The following is a 5,833-nucleotide window of genomic DNA, read 5'->3' as shown; positions in this document are numbered from 1 at the left end:
GACCCAAGCAAGGCCCAATGCTGGCCCTACCACTAGGTACAACAAGGCAGTTGCCTCAGGTGGGGAACAGACAGTGATGAAATGTTGCAGGACTGAGTTGTAAGTGCCACGTTCCCTCAGGTGCAGTGGAGCGGGGCTGCCTCTTCAGCAGTGTTGAAGTGAGGGTCAGCTGCAAGTCTGATTAACCTCTGTGTGTGGAATGGGTGGGGCATCTCTCTTCTCCTTCACCTTAGCCAAGAAGGCTCTTTCCCTGCAAGGCTGTGTTTGGTTTGCCAGTTCCAGTGTTGCACAGGACCCTGAATAAATGAACTGTCAGTCTGCATGAAGACGCTTCAGACCCAAGAGTCGGGGTTGGAGCCCATTCACAGGGCCTCAGGGCAGCACATTAAAATCTATGGGCCAGCCTCAGCTCAGTGGTAGAGCACAGCAGAAGGTCCCAGGTTCAATCCCTGGCGTCTCCTGGTAGGGCTGCAAGGAAGTTCAGTCGGAAAGCCTGGAAAGCTGTTACCCGTCTGTGTAGGCAATAATGAGTTAGACGTTAGAATGTTCTGTCTCAGTATAAAAGCAGTTTCTTATGTTCCTTTTGTTGCAAATTGCCATCTTTGCACTTACGATCGAGGAGCTTGAGAGCAGAATCATATAAAGATACAAATTTTTCTAATCACATTCTAAAAGAAAAAAAATTGCATAAACGTAATATTTTACAATTTTAAAACACATTTTGTTTTGGATTATTCACATTTTGAACTATACTTAAGGCCCCTTCTGAGCATCAGCTTTTTGTATTTTTTTGATTTGGTAGCACCCTGACATCACAGGGCCCTGGCCCATTGGTATCAGTCCGTGGAATACAAGATGCAACCTCAGGTCTGTGGCCTGTCCATTCCTGGATTCCATTTGGAACAGTTGTCCCTCACAGGCTCATTATGTCTCTGAATATTCTTCCCAGTGTGGACCCTAGGATTTTGTCCTGGGAGTTTTCTTCAAGAGGCTCAGAAGCCCTCAGTCAGAACATCGGATACCTGCAAGCCATGCCAGGCCCTGTCCTCTGTTCATGCAAGAACAAACCCAGTGGGAACTATTCTCTTTGCACAAACTGCTTAAGGTGGAAACACCCAGCAGGGTCAAACAGTATGTAGATTTCAGAGCAGGGGTGGGGAATCCTCTTTTTTTTGTTCAGGACCACATTCCCCTGGACTCGTGCGTGTAGTCACAGGGGGTGGTGCCAAAGCCCAAAGTGGACAAGGCTACTTCTCTCTTTCACTCATTTCTCTTCCACTGTATAGCGTGCTGTTGGGAGGAACAGATTGTTCCTGCCAGTGGTTTGCACCCATTGCTTGTAGGCTTTTCTGCCCTCCCCACGGAATGCTTTTCAGTTGCTGTTTCTCAAATACACCCCCTCCCACTAGGCTTAACGTAGACCGAATATGGCTTGTCTAATCTTGCCCTAAACTACATACTGAACCTCACCACTTGCAGCCACACCTCCTCAAGCATTGAGGTGCACCAGGGGTGGCTTCTCTTGTAGCTCCTCTGGATAGACAAGTGAGAACTTGAGTAGGGAGATGCAAGGTCTTGAGGACAGCAGTTCCATAAAGTGGAGAAATCTGTGGCCAACCAAGATCTCCAATAATTCTTTTTATCCGTTGTTTCTTGTTGCTGTTCTTGTTAAACCAACCTGTGGAGTGTGGGAAGAGATAGAGGCCTCTACTGGCTGGGCAAGCAGCTGAGAATGTCAGCTGCTGCTGGTGCTTTGGCAACCTCCTGCCCCTCTTACTGGTCTGCTGAGGACAATGTCTGAATGGTCAGCAGTAACCATTAGGCAGAAGGAAAAGGTAGCTGGTGGCAACAAGAAAAAGCAATGGTTTCTGCTAGGCTGGGCAAGAGCAAGAGAATGCCTCTGAGATCAGGAAGGAGCGATGGGCAAGGGAGCCAAGAATGGTAGAAAACAGATGACAAACTTCACATGTTGGGGGGTTTCATATATAACCATACTAGGGGCCACCTTGTCAATTAAGCCATTAGATGGCTATAAGCTAAAAACTGAAACTAACTGTATGTGTGTGTTTTATACAACCATTGTTGTGATAAGTAAAATAAGCCCAAAGGAAATTAAAAAGAGAGAGAGAAGACTGTTGCTTTCTGCTTCTGCTCCTGCACCCTGCTACAAAAGGACCTACCTTAATACATATTTCCTTGCTCCAAGGATATGTCCCATTCATCATTCACTGGAGAGGTTTAAAGTAATGAGATAGTTCCTACATCTGAAACCAAAATTGTAACAGGATTGATCTCTCTCCCTCTTCATAAGACACACAGAGCCCTCCTTGCCCAGAGGCACAATCCTTGTCCTTTAACCCCATGGCCAGGAGCTGGGGGAGGAGAGGGGTTACTGAAAGATCTGGGATGGAGGACAGCAAGAGAGTTCACACACACACACACACACACACACACGCACGCTTCTTCTTGGCTTGTCCACTCAAAAGCCATTTTTCACATTTTGAAAATAGAGATCATTTTTAGCCTGGGTCCATCTGGTTTCTCAAATAGCCTGTCTCTTTGATAAATAACATAAATTAAATTAGACAAGACAAACAAATAGGTTTTTTGCTTCCCTCCCACCCACCCTGCTTCTCCACCTCTGCCCCCCCTTTCAGGAAAGAAACAAAAGCAAATATAATTCAGCAAGTGCCTCCAGTCCCCCCAGGACCCGTTGCAGCAGGGAGCGAGAGTGATGATTAGGAACGTGTCTGCAATGTTAACCTTTAACACCAACTGTGGGCCGCGGCTGGCCCCCTGCCTTTTAAACTCCTTTTAATTTCCTTTCCCATGAACCAGTGCTGCTAACAAGGCCAGCAGGTTAAGAGCTCTCTGGTTTTCTATAGCCCCTATTACCCAAAGATTGCGAGATCCTTCAGTGCAGAACTACCCTTTATGCAAGCAGCTAAACTGAAGCATTACTAGAAGGAGAAAGAGCTACTACAGGAATCTCTGGTGGTGCAGCAGCTCTGGGCTAGCCTCCGCCTACTCCAAGTGGGTCCCATCATCTCAATATAAAGGTAACTTTCATTTTTAAACGGAAGAGACAAAATTTGTGGATTATAAACCTACCCATGCTTCCTAGCCATATGAAAATGGAACTGTTTGTGCAGAGGAAGTGAATCCTTCACTATTAAATGCTTAGGACAAGCAATGGGAACTGCAGGACTTCACTGCCTTGCTTGCCGACTCCCCAAGGGCACTTAGCTAGCTGCTATTACTGCTGGAAATGTTGTTGTTTAGTCGTGTCCAACTCTTCATGACCCCATGGATCAGAGCATGCCAGGAACTCCTGTCTTCCACTGCCTCCCGCACTTTGGTCAAACTCATGCTGGTAGCTTTGAGAACACTGTCCAACCATCTTGTCCTCTGTCGTCCCCTTCTCCTTGTGCCCTCAATCTTTCCCAACATCAGGGTCTTTTCCAGGGAGTCTTCTCTTCTCATGCGGTGGCCAAAGTATTGGAGCCTCAGGCTTTTCTCTTGGGCATGGTGGGCCAAACGATTCCAAAGAAAGATAGAACATTCTTTATGTACGCAACAACAGCAGCAAGAATTCTTTTGGCGAAGTATTGGAAGACTAAAGAAGTACCTACTCTGGAAGAATGGCAGACCAAGGTGACTGAATTTATGGGACTGGCTGAGATGACCGGCAGAATCCGTGACCAGAAGAGAGAGACAGTGGAAGAAGACTGGAAAAAATTCAAAATCTATCTTAAAAATTGTTGCAAAATTTCGGAATGTTAAGATGTCAAGGGATTAGATATAAAGAATTACAGCTATAAAAATTGGAATTTAGAAAAAAGCTCTAAAGAGAATTAAATATAAAAAGGGATGAAGGATTGCTAAAAAATTTTAAAATAAGGATGCAGTGAAGGGGAGGTTTGGGGAAGTCGCGTTATGTTTGTTTGTTTTTTGTTTATGTTGTAAAATTAATAAAAATTATTTTTTTAAAAAAAACAAAGTATTGGAGCCTCAGCTTCACGATCTGTCCTTCCAGTGTGCACTCAGGGCTAATTTCTGTAAGAATGGATAGGTTTGATCTTCTTGCAGTCCATGGGACTCTCAAGAGTCTCCTCCAGCACCATAATTCAAAAGCATCAATTCTTCAGCGATCAGCCTTGTTTATGGTCCAGCTCTCACTTCCATACATCACTACTGGGAAAACCATAGTTTTAACTATGCGGACCTTTGTTGGCAAGGTGATGTCTCTGCTTTTTAAGATGCTGTCTAGGTTTGTCATTGCTTTTCTCCCAAGAAGCAGGCGTCTTTTAATTTCGTGGCTGCTGTCACCATCTGCAGTGATCATGGAGCCCAAGAAAGTAAAATATCTCACTGCCTCCATTTTCCCCCCTTCTATTTGCCAGGAGGTGATGGGCCCAGTGGCCATGATCTTCGTTTTTTTGATGTTGAGCTTCAGACCATATTTTGCACTTTCCTCTTTCACCCATATTAAGAGGTTCTTTACTTCCTCCCCACTTTCTGCCATCAAGGTTGTGTCATCTGCATATCTGAGGCTGCTGGAAATAGGGTGCTAGAAGAGATGCCCCACTTGGGCGCAGTTGAGTCGTTTTTTTTATTCTGGACTTCAGTGCTTTTAGCAAGGTATAGTCAGTATCAAACAACATAAGGCTCAGTGCCTACCAATCCAGCGCCATCCCCAACCTGGTGCCCTCTGGGCAAGGGCCACAGCTCAGGGGTAGAGTCCCTGCTTGCAAGCAGAAGACCTCAAGTTCAATCTCCAGGTAGGGTTGGGAGAGTTTCCTACCTGAAATCCTGCAGAGCCACTGCTGTGCAGTGTAGACAGCACTGAGATAGCTGGGCCAGTGGTATAAGGGAGCTTCCTGTGTTCCTGTCTGGAGGCAGCCTTAGGTTTGTCTGCAAGCAGTATGGGGGGGGATGTTTTACCTGTGAACTCCTGGCACCTAGGAGTAGCAGGTGATGATCTCAAGGGATCATCTCACACCTCTAAAGACAAGGACTAATATCTTAATTGTCCTGTGCGAAATATACTTCCTTTTTAAATAAAGACATGCCACAGCTCAGGCCAACATAGGGCCCAGCCATCTGCCTTTAAAGGTAGCCTTGAGGTATAAATCTCAAAGTGCAGGGACATGCTCCAGTTGCTCAGCAGTGAAGCAAAGGCATTCTGTAGATGCTCAGCATTACTTTGCTCTGTTTTATGAAACATCTTAGGCTTTCTTTTAAAAGGGGGCCTAGCAACATGTCTTTTTGTAGCCAAAGGAGTGAGCCAAAGAGAGAGACCAGTCTCTGCTTTCAACTCGCCCCCAAAACAGGATACAAATTGTGGTTTTCTTGGTGCAAAAGAAAGAAAAGTTTTTTAGTATCACAGAGCTTTGGAGAAGAGCAGCTTGACAGGGCTCAATAGCTGCAGCTTTCTACTAGGAGAAGTCATTTAATAGAAGAAAGCCCTTTACCTACTTTCTCATTCCTTAGACCTGACCAAATAGCTCTTGTTTCTGAACAGTGCCCTCAGGTGGCTGAAAACATAACCAGAAAAAGAAGGCTGAGAAAAATAGAGATGAACTCCATTGAGGGTGGAGAATTACATGCATACTCTAAAACTGTGCCTGAAGCTGTGACATGTACCCATCTTGCTAAAGCTAAGCAGGCCATGTACACCCACCTCTGGAGGAAAGGTGGGAGATATATGTAATAAAATAAAGTTATCAATATAAATGCATAATTTTAACAAAAAGCAGTTTTTAGGAGAAAGTATTTTGATTCCCTGAGAAACAAGCTAAATAGTTTCCTATGGAATCTATAGATTAGGCAG

Source organism: Podarcis erhardii, assembly GCF_964252035.2.
Source record: "Podarcis erhardii genome assembly, chromosome: 7".
Lineage (NCBI taxonomy): Eukaryota > Metazoa > Chordata > Lepidosauria > Squamata > Lacertidae > Podarcis > Podarcis erhardii.
This window is presented reverse-complemented; position numbering follows the sequence as displayed.